This window comes from Hetaerina americana, unplaced genomic scaffold (genome assembly GCF_022747635.1).
Source record: "Hetaerina americana unplaced genomic scaffold, ioHetAmer1.1.p SCAF_4, whole genome shotgun sequence".
Classification (NCBI taxonomy): Eukaryota; Metazoa; Arthropoda; class Insecta; order Odonata; family Calopterygidae; genus Hetaerina; species Hetaerina americana.
The window spans coordinates 45006808-45018953 of NW_027286985.1; the positions used below are offsets into that span (position 1 = coordinate 45006808).

A 12146-nucleotide genomic window follows, 5' to 3' on the forward strand; every position below is an offset into this window, starting at 1 on the left:
ACAAAGAAGGAGATGCAGGAACTAGAAGAGGAAGAAATAGGGGGATGAAATTATAGAGAGAGGAGGAGCAAATGAGGGGAGGAGTGAGGGTGAAGTGTGTGAGGCGGGGAATAAGAGAGCACGTGCTACTCCCTGAGTCTGTTGCATCATGAGCCGAGCAGACGCTCCCCTCGGTGGTGGCGAGATTCATCAGCCACGAGAGGAGGGGGAGGGGTCTCAAATGGCAGCGGAGATGTATAACAGCATGTATCGGCGGGGAAGAGCGGACACTGCCTACTGGTCCCCCTCGCACGCGAGAGAGAGATAGACAGAAGATAACCCAGAGGATCGAACGCGACCAGCTGACGTACCCGCGAAATTTATCCCAGGAGACGTCAGGAATTCGATTCCCAGAGAGGGACTGCGTCGACATCCACAGTCCTACTGCAGCAACTCACCCACTTAAGGGTCTCCGTGAATGACGAGGACTTTGTGATTTGACGACAAGGAGTGTGCTTGCTTGTCACCGGTCACAACGGGCACTGCGAGCCGAGCAAGTTTACTTCGGGATTTTTCGACGCCGAACGGTGAGTCCTACTCAAACGAATGCCAGTCGCGCCATATCGGGGTCGATGCGATCTGCGTGGTGCCATGCGAGCCGCCACCGGGGCCCCGAGGTCCCCCGCGAAGGCGAAAGGTGCAGGCGTCCGTGGCGTCTCCCAATGAACGCTTGTGAGGTCTTCGTAGGGAGTTGAGAATCTGTTTTGAGGCGTGATCCCTTAAAAAGGATTGCGCAATTGTCAAGGACTTAATAATATCACAAATTGACAGAACTGCCATTGCGATCTCGTATTTTGCGGAGTGGAAAAAACGGATCCATTTACCTCAGTGGGAGTCTCAATTTTTGTTATCTCGTCCGTGTATTATAACCTGATGATAAGGGGTCTCTAGGGTCTTCATTCACTCTCGTTCCCGGGAATGAACTCGGGTGCCTTTGACACAATTGTCGAAGATCTAAGGGTTTTAGATTCACCCTGACTGGACGGGAGAAATGGGGAAAAGAAGGACTCGCATCCTATTGCTCCAATTAATCTGCAAAAGTTATGTCTTTTGGCTGCTTTTTGATCAATCTAGCGGAATTTATGCATTGTTACTTGCATAATTCCAAAATTACAATTCTCTATGATGGTCCTTTGACACAAAATGGGGCACAAGTATTGTGTATAACACAACTTCCATTATATTATCGTCTGTCCAATGAAGACGTTACTCTAATTACCCACGGGCGAGCCAGGAGCCAAACATTTAAGTACCAACTTTCCCTTCTTCCACTATTAAGTGAAAAACAGTAAAAAATTATTTGTATTTATCACTGGCTACAAACATTAATAGTAAAAGGTCTACATACAAATTATTACTTGCAAAACACTTTGATACCTAACTACTCCCAGGAATTGTTTTGAGAATATTGTCGTCATTCAATAATAACCGAAATGTAAAATACTCATGCCACAATTTTTTATTGTTTTTATAGTTAAGTTTTATTAAGTTTAGTATTAAAATAAGTATAAAGTGAACTAATACTCGAACTGTTAGCTTACAGAGCATTTCGCAAAAATTATTTCTTATATGTGAAGATCGGCGAGGCGTGGAACATACAGCCTATCCCTCGGGGCACCAATATGTGTATAACTCGGGTCGGCCCTGCCAGTTAGCGTCCTAGAATGGCCTTTCGCGACATTACGCGTCAGGGGTGTCACCTATTTTCCCATCTTGCTACTTATTAGATTTCACCCGCTACCATGATGAACACTAACAAGCGAGATACTGAGAGTAGTATGAGTGCTCACAAGATTAATGTAAGCAGTGATCTATATCTAACATGAAGCTGCGCTCACGCCGAAACCGTTATATCAACAGTGATTATTCGCGTCTCGCAGGCAACGGATTTCAATTTCCCTCACTTTCGCCGTCGCCAGCCAGCTGAGTGGCGTTTGGCGTGATGCTTTACTAGCGTCGCATAGACCCCCTCTGGAGAATCACCTTCGCAGTTCTCGAGTCGAAGTTGTTGGGAAATCGTGCATATGCGCCTGTTTCGTCGGAGCAAGCAATTTTTCAATGCCACCGCAGTAAATTCAATGGGCAGGAGTTCGTCCTTTGCCATTCTATCGACGCCCCTTTTCTTAACCACCCAATCCTGTACATAAAACCGACATGCATTCACTGTATTCAATTGTTTCAGGCTCAACTTTATGGAAGTTCATGTTCATTAAATGAAGAACACACTGTTCTTAAGAATAGGGGAAATATACATTGTGTTCCTCATTTAATGATGCATTCACTGTTAATTAGTACGTACATAAATGGCGGGAGTTGCTTTCTAAAGAACACAAGTTGGACTGCGAATCCCATACATTTTAGAATGACGTCTTCCTAATCCTCAATTATGTTTTCATGCGACTTCTCAGGTGTATTATTTTTGCGAAACAGGTGCGTAGCAAACTCGAGTATCCTATTTAACGCCTATATTTTGGAGAATGAAAGCACAAACAGCAAGTGTAATAATGAAGTACGTACAATTATTGATTGATCGTTGGTCGCAAATAGCAATCCACGCCTTTTGGTGATATAATTATATTACTGAAATGTAGAAATTTAACTAAAATTCAGAGAATTTAAGAGAGAAAACACATTATCGTTAGACATGAAAAAGGCCTCTAGGAATCATACCGATGACATGCTAGAAAATTAATTTTGCGTTAATATAATAATTATTATTATATTAGCATCTCTTTCTCAAACCAAGAAAGTAAGGCCACAATCAAAAGCTCATTGAATGGCCAAATGAAATTAATCATTACAAATATTTCGAATTTTAAAAACATTTCCAATTACTGATGAGTTATCTATCTAAGGCCCTAATCGTATCTCTTGGGAAATATTTAAACTTCGGAATTGAACACGTCCTTTTCTTAATCAATTAGAGTACGATGCATTTCAGGAGAGAAGTACACCTCAACGCTCGCGCGAAATAATGGGGCATAAAAGAGTAAAAAGTTTAACTTCACAATGTTGAGTAATTAGTCGGATTAAAACACTTAAACAGCAAAAATCCATTCTGAGATTTATAGTATTAATATTATTTATACTAACCATTAACATTTTTAAAAGCGTATTAAGCCTTTCTCCTATAAGCTGAATTACCTTATACCTGAAACACACAAGTATAAATAAATGCAGGAACTTCATGAGAAAATGCATGCGGCACGAAAAATGTAGCTGTTCCTTTTGTCCTGAGTTCACAATTTCCATAGATCGCCGCATAGCTCACCTCGCTAAACCGACGGGCTGCTTATGAACTTGTTTTCTGTTCTATTGGGGCATCAATAATTTACGCCATTATGATTTTTTAACAAACTCCTTTACACGAAACATGCCTAGTTTTGGGGCCAAAAAGACGTCACTTTTTTCTATAGATACTCTCCTCCGAAAGAAATCCTTTGCTTTATAGCTGTATGAATTCAAACTCAATTATTCATATTCATTTTAATTAAATCAATGATTTCAAAAAAAATCCTTCCGATGTAATTGTTTAGGTCATTTTTATCGATTTAACTTTTTCTCTGATATCAGTAATTTAAACATAAAAAGAATAATTTTTCTGTCCCCATTCTTGTATTTTACGTTCCCTCTGAAGTAATTGTTTGAAACAGGGAAAAACCCCTACATAAGATGTATATCCATACGTCTTCTGTAGAGGATTTGTTTATGTCGAGGTGAGAGGGTTGGAGTTCGAACAAACAAAAGGGCTGAAGTGGACTGATTCCCCGGGATTCAAAAGGTAACCTCAATGTTGGGCTATCGTTCATCCTCGGTACTAATGTGCTCTTGCCATTGTCGAAACTCTGTCCCTCCTCCTTGACACATCTCCAGAACTGAGGGACGTAATTCTTAGACGTCTGCGAGGTAAACAATATATCCGTGATGGATACATTTTGCCTCAGGTTTCACTTAGTACGTTTACTCTCAAGTGAGATCAATTTTACCAGCATTCTGGCTGCCACCTTCGGGTCGAAGTTATGGTTACTTAATGGACAACATACTAGGGCTGTACAATAAAAAGTTGTCATACATTTTTATTCGTTTGATTTATAGTGCAAATATTTTATTTTATGTCATATTGTTAGCTTAGTTCCCAGTGTTTATGTGGTGTGTTATTGAATTGAGAAACAGGTATTGCGTCAGCAGCAGCTGTTGCATTTGAAAATTTCTAAGGTCGATAGTCCAAATTAAAAAATTAATTGTCAACGGTTGATTAGCGGAGTGATCTTGTGGCGTTTGGCGTAGAAATAGAAAATATGTGACACATAACGGTTGCTGAATGTATCACAAATATGTGCAAAGACGATAGTATTTTGTGCCAATCTCGATTTAAAGTGAAGCTTGAAAATGCGGCTGTGATCGAAGATAATGGAATTCATTGTTTATTCCTAAGAAAATTCCTGTTGACTTTCCTCCATTGTTTTAGAAACGTACTACTGAGCTCAGCGTTTCCTTCATCGAAAGGGTTCTCACTCAGAACAGCGCGAGGAGCCTGCTTTAAAAGTTCCATTTTATATTTCGCTCTCTACAAATATGTGTACAAGTATACCACTTATACCACCTTGCCATTTATACCTTATTTTTTTATAATTACAAAATTAAAAAAACGACGCATTATTTCTTGTTGGAGGAATTATGCCTTTCTCATGCATAACCGAGGTCTTTAAAACAGTACTCACCGTTAATCTTGCATGGGTGTTTGCCAGCGTAGATTGAAATAAAGGGTCTTAGCATCAATACAGAGTTGTACAGAACCAACTCAGCCTTCACCAAAAGGTCGATTTGATAAGTGAGAGTTGAAATTTGAAAATTATATATATATATATATATATATCAGTTATTGCCTATCCGTGAATTGTATAAGTGTGAAAGCGGCAAAAATCCCAAAAGAACGCAATGCGGTGATCAGGAAATAAGTCCACATGTATTTGGACAGTGATACCGATCATGTGATTCAGTTTAATGCGCAATATGCACTTTTCAAGTTTGGCAGCAAAAGGAAATATACTCAAAGATTCATCGGCAAAAGAAAAGTCAGTACCGACCATCCCGCTATTTTTTTCCCTTCATACGCCACGGATGGTCCACTTAAATCCAATTGTGCTATGCTCCTCCTCTGATGAAACTGAAGTCATAAGGTATTTAAGTGCAAATGAGTTTGATATTTCTATGAGTGCAAGAAATGCTGCGAATCGAGCAAGGGTTCTGCATTGATATCCTAATAGATGAATAAACGGGATATCGTGTGCACCGGACGTTCACATTTAATCCCCAGTTGACAATTGCACCTCTGCAATATATGCGATTAAAATTGGATTGATAAAGTTAGTAATAAAGAAGTTCAATATTCCAAGGAAACTAAAAAAATTCCGCAATTTCAGTAACCAAATGGGTCAAATAAACAAGGTTAAAGACAGGGCCACATATAAAATTAAACCTCTTATCGAACCAAAGGGAGTTCTACAAGTGAGGGCCAAACTGACCAAGTACTAACAACAAGACCTATGTTGTGTGAAATTTGGACTCCAGGATTTGAATTATAGTTTCATTTCCTGTGCCGGCCGGTTTTACTAGGTCTAATATCCAGAATATTTCGAGTAAAGCGATACGGGATTGTCGAGAGGAATTGCTCGTAATGGATCCTGGAACCCTCCGTTCAGAAGTCGAAAACCCTTCCAAACTGGCGACCATGCCACGCATTTAGAAGATTTGACGGTGGTGTCTTTATCATATATTTTCAGATTTCATCGGAAACCATCCTTGGAAGCCAATCAAATCGAAACACTTCCGATAACGATAATGACTAGTTAAGGAATTCGGAACATCAGTTCACTGGTGTTGCGACGTTGCCTGTCAAAGAGTATCGTCCTGCAGGTCAGCACGAATACTCCCAAGCCTCCAGAGGGGGAGACCGCGGGAGAGTCTCCTTTCGACTCGAACGGATTCCCTTCGTCAATGGACACTAGTTGGCACAAGTTCAGAGCCGAGCCAAATCAGACGTGTGCCCTCTCACTTAACACGGGAAGCACGCCGTCTCAGTAGTATGCACGTCGGACGGTCACTTGTGCGAGAGCCTCGAAAACCATTGCCATGAAATATTTACTCGACGATCTCTCCGATAGATTTGGATACCAAGATATCGCTTATCTTTTCGTTACTGACCCCTGGTCGATGTTTGACCAACTCTCGCATCATTACATCCGGTCCTCCCTTAGTATGGAAACTTGAATTTTAAGATTACGCTGTTTGAGTTTCAATGAGCCTATATTAGTCATCTCGCAAACTAAATTTGAGGGAAAGGAGTTGCGGAAGGAAGGTTGCGTTCAATGAGGCAATATGTGCACGCCGTTTCCTCTTGACGGCGCTCTTTCAGGGGGAATACGGTCTTCTCTCTGGAAGAGGAAGTCGGCAAGAATGCTCAACGTGTCTTTCTTCGTTTCGACATTCGAAAGAGGAAATGGTTTCGATACCTCAAATTACTTTATTTAACGTCTCCACTTCCGTTGATCCCTTTTACACAATCCACGATTGTACTTATCACCAATGTTCAATAACTCGTTGTGTTATGAAGCGGGACTCATGACAAAAACGATAAAAATGAAATAAAGAAGAACATGAGATATAGATTTTGTTGACGTATTTCGCTGACACTGGAACCATGAAAATGGATTAAAATTACGGTCCCAATCAAAAAGAAGACGGTACTAAAGTTGGCATCGTCCATTTGGATGAATTGCTCCCATAAAATCCGCGCGTAAAGACAAGATAAGCCTAAGATTGAAAAAAAATAATATGCACTCAAACGAATGATACTCAACCCTCGTACACTGAAACCATAGACTTTAAAAAAAAATCACTAATAAACTATTCAAACGGTGCTGAGATTGGTCTATCTCTAGCTGAGGGTCAGTCATGTTCCATTACGTAAAAGTATAGAGTGAAATTTCGCTGCTATATCGGCTATCTGAATTCGAGTGCTATATAAAGGGTAAAATGTTATCATTGTTACGAATGTTTTAATGCATTTGTTAGCCGTTAAACTCGATAATTCAACCGGAAACTTGCTGAAATTTAGTGGAAAAAGAGATATCATACATCGACTTCGTTCGAATTGGATATAAAATTTTTATGAGGCATGAAACTCTTCCATTAAATTAGGCAACGAAGGAATTTCGTTGGCTATTTTTTGCATAACCTAGCCTGAGCATTTGAAAAAATTCCTTGTTTGTCAGAGTTGAGTCGTCGTTCGCTATATTTAAATTAAACCTTTTGGCTAATGTATCACTCGACGAGGAGACAAGAGTGACATTGCACTCGCGGGGCATATCCTTTTAGGGGATATCGTAGATATTTCAGAACCATCCAATTAATCCATACAGGAAATTCCACTTATTGTTCTGAGGTTGAATAATTTCTGCCGAGACTTAAACAGCATTCGTGCAAAGTCATCAGATCTTCAAAGGGTCACGAAAGTGCGATCATACGATACTTCCTTCCTCTCAGGAAAGTATTGGGTTGATGGAACTATCCATTTCTGATCTATTCACCCGTAGCGACCGGCTATACATTATCTACGCTCCCGGGAAAAGATCCGACCCGCAGAATACACGCGGAGGAACGTGTAGTTAGATGCTTAATACTGAGCCCAGGAATAATACATCCAGTTAAAGTTAAACACTACTCCCAAACACTCCAGACGGTTCAACACTACTTCCGCAGAAAAGGATAGGTATAAAAATTTATTAGGACCCGGCCCAGAGCTGCTGGATATAAGGTTCAAAACCGGGTCATCCGGATTGTATCTCCAGTTAAAATCAAAATTGAATGATTTTTTTCATATCTTCCTGTGACAATGAAGCCGACTGTGGGAAAGAAAATAACCTCCGTAAGCTTTGTTATTTTCAAAAGTTCTTGGACCACTTAGTAGACCAAGATGAAATCTACCCTCAACTCTTAAACTCGAAACCTTGAAAACTCTGGTTAGTATCAGATACAAATTTAAAACTGATATAACCACACAGGAATTGATTTTCTTAAAATCTTCAAAGAGAGAAAATTTCAGAACACTGAACCGAATGTTCTCACTGTTAAAATATTTCATGTTCGACACTACACTGGTGAATCGGTATTTTTAAGCCTAATTGGCCTGTAATTAAGCCTATAAAGCCTAAGTGGCTTTCTATGTTTTTAGGGATAGCTACACGTAAATACCCTCAAACCACAATTATCTCTCACTGCGGGCGAACTCACCTGCATAATTTCAGCTATGAGACATGATGCGCGGACCGCGACAAGTATTGTTTTGCTCTACATGTCCTTTAGTAAATGCTGACGGAGATGACTAACGTACACTTGCCGATGTATTTATGATTTTAGTAGATAGGTTCGATATATATTTTGCTCCATCTGATACGTATTACTTAAAAATTACGCATGATATCGCTCTAGATGTGATATTAAAATAACTCAATAGATATATGCTGTGGAAAGTGGCTAATCACAATTGTCAACAGACGGCATTAAATCAAGGGTTAAAGTTTCATCATTCGTGTCACTTATCAACTGCGTCGCGACGGGGCCGGCAGTCGGCTAATGGGCTCCAGCTTCCCCTGTTAGATGAAAATATCTACTAGATGTGATGGGTTCTTAATCAGTTCATGATAAGCAGGTCAAGTATTACGTCCCTTAGGGGTATCGGCCTCGTAGACTAGCAGTGGCTCCATACAAAACGCTTTAAAGGCGGGATGGAGAAGTGTGGAGGGCGTAACATTTTCAAATGGGATGCAGTAATAATTGGAATAGTTAAGAACACCGCATGTGAGAAAAGGAGCAGGGCAATATAATTTGAGGATTTATTATCCCGAGTTAATTTATAATTAAATATTATTATTATTAGGTAATCTACCGGTTAAGGTAGGTTTTAATATATATATATATATATATATATATATATATATATATATATATATAATATGGGTCGCAGTAGTTAAGGGGGTAGAGCGTTAGACTACTGACCGGAGGGTCCCGGGTTCCATTCCCGGGCAAGGCACTCTGGGCACCTGCAGCTCCACCCAAGCTATGTGTTTTTTCGGGTACCAGATATTCCTGGGAAACCATAACCGGCGCAGGGAAAGGAACTGGCCCCCTATCCTGATGTGCGAATTTCACACGCCGTTAGGCTTAGTACTGGGTGAACTCTACAATCACCTACCAAAGCTACCTTCGGCTTGATTACTGTGTTTATGGTGTTTTTTAAATATATATAAAAAAGCCATAAACACAGTAATCAACCCGAAGGTCGGTTTAGTTGGTGACCGCGACTTGAACCACGGTTCTTTCGACTTGTCCACCTATGGCGGGGTATGGTATTTAAATGTGTATATTTTATTTAAATATCTTCGAAATAGAACGCTCTTCGGTGACGCACAAATATATAAAAACACTGATTAAGACATTTCAGCACTGAACCTCAAAGAAAGAACACTCACATATGTAGTTTTGACGTTTTGACGACTCGGCCGTCATCATCAGAATCATCATTAGATTCTGTTAGTGAAGGTCATGCCGTTGAAACGTCCAAACTACATACATACCATATGAAATAAAGGCTCTTAACTTCAATACAGAGCCGCACAGAACCAACTCAGCCTTCCCCAGAAACTCGATTTCATAAGTGAGAGTTGAAGTTTGACAATTATATATATATATATATATATATATATATATATATATATATATATATATATATTTATTTATTTATATATATATATATATATATATATCAGTTATTGCCTAACCGTGGATTGTAAAGGTGTGAAACGGCAAAAAAAATCCCAAAAGAACGCAATGCGGTGATCAGGAAATAAGTCCTCATGTATGTGGACAGTGATGCCGATCATGTGATTCAGTTTAATACGCAATATGAACTTTTAAAGTTTGGCATTAAAAGGAAATATACTCGAAGATTCGTCAGCAAAAGAAAATTCAGTACCGACCATCCCACTATTTTTTCCCTTTATACCTGTATGAGTGTCCTTTCTCTGTGTTTAAATGTCTTAATCAATATTTATAACTTGTATATATATATATATATATATATATATATATATATATATATATATATATATATACACGTTAGACAGAGTACATCGGGAAAAACTTATGAGCATATTGCAGAAAATAGGAATAGATTATAGGGACAGGAAGCTAATCCGCAACCTGCACGTCTCAGACTGTTCAGGTGCGAGTGGAAGAAGGGCAGGAACAGGATAGAGAAGTTGGAAGGGTGGAAGGAAGTACAGGGAGATGAAGAGGGACTTGATGTAGAGTAGGTTGCTAGATTGTGTCTTGTTAGGAGTCACAAAATATTTATTTGCTAGTTGTGTCCATCCCACCTTTACCAGTATTTATATGTGTGTGTATATATATATATATATATATAATATAAAGGTAATCTATATATATATATATATAATATATAATATTTATATAAGAAATAATATTTATATATATAATATTTAAGGTAATCTACCAGTTAAGGTAGGTTTTTGGATGGACACAACTACCAAATAAATATTTTACGACTCCTAACAAAACACAAAATCCCGCATCCTACTCTATATCAGGTCCCTCTTCATCTCTGAGTACTTCCTTCCTCCCTTCATCCCGTCCAACATCGTTATCCTGTTCCTTCCCTTTCCTCGTTTGCCTAACATTCTCCCCTCTATTACAGTCTTCAACATCCCACTACCGATCAATACGCCCTTCATCCATTTTTTCTCCCTCCATAAAATTTCTCCCTACAAACCCCTCTCTTCGCCACCATACCAAGTACTTCCTCATTTGTGTATATATATGTATATATATATATATACTATATATACATACTATATATATATACTATATATATATATATATATATATATATATATATTATTTTTAGTCAATCAAATATATATATATATATATATATATATATATATATATATATATATATATATATATATATATACGAGTATATATATATACATACATATATTCTTGTAAAAGGGAAAGTTCATGCATACCATCGACCTAGGTATGCCCAATTTTTTTTATAAAAGTAAAGACAGATATCAAAGAGAAGAAATATTTAGACGCGATGAAATTAGCCCAAAGAAGAGCTGAGTCATTAGATTCGTGCCACAATTCCTAGGATATGATGACCGATGATCGTGAATATATTTCTGGGGCCATCTGGAATTGTGCGTGTGGAAAAACGATGACATTTCGGGAATGTTTTTTTCCTTCTTCTTTCTCCTTTCTCCAAAATGATTGTATTGTTACAGTGTTTACAGAAGCAAGCAAATTTAAAACTGACCTACCTTAAACTTCCAATATTTTCGTAGCATGTTTGCGAGATATGCATTCACATGATGGGAAAAAATTATTATTCAATGAAATGTTTTTTTTAATATTGAGGCTATAAAATGGTTGTATTTATAATATTTTAGTTTTCCTTTATTCAACCTTTTTCGCCAATAAAAGTTAATTGTTCAGAATTTTTTTATTCTTATTTTAACAAATCATTTTATACTATTAAAAACCCCATATGACATGACTGCCTCTTATTCTCTGAAATTAAATTACCAACCGCGGATTTTTTTTAGGTTTATAAAACTCCAATTTATGAAGGTTGTCTTTGCTAAAATATTTTAATCTATGAATTGCATTATTTCCAGCATAATTATCATTAATCAGTGATGCAATTCCAAATGTTTCTGATTTGAAGTCGTGTGACAGTAAGGTGACTCCTCTGGCCTTGTCATATGAAGCTTTGGTCGTTGTTTATTAATTAGCCCATGCATATTATAAATAGACGGGGTGCTATCACCGATTACTATGGTTGACGTAGCAATGGTACAAATAGTTTATTAGGTTAGTGCGAGCTCTTCTGACCTTGTTGGATAAGAGAAGATACTTTTTTTGGCTGTTATTTAAGTTTATACCATAAAAATCCATTAAAAAAATGTCGATTGAAATATACCGCCTATTGCATGGAAATTAATCTCCCGAGAGTTTTCTCA

General features: G+C 38.2%; 1 protein-coding gene across 2 annotated transcripts in view; it reads left to right on the forward strand.

Moving 5' to 3' along the window:
- The first annotated feature begins 245 nt into the window (after nucleotides 1-245).
- LOC139691777 (b(0,+)-type amino acid transporter 1-like) overlaps nucleotides 246-12146 on the forward strand; it is a 63985-nt gene continuing 52084 nt past the window's right edge. The window contains exon 1 of one of the 2 annotated variants that reach the window (XM_071589636.1): nucleotides 246-566. The gene's annotated coding sequence lies outside the window, so the exon portion shown is untranslated. The remainder of the gene's footprint in view (nucleotides 567-12146) is intronic. The other variant, XM_071589635.1, reaches the window with a different exon arrangement.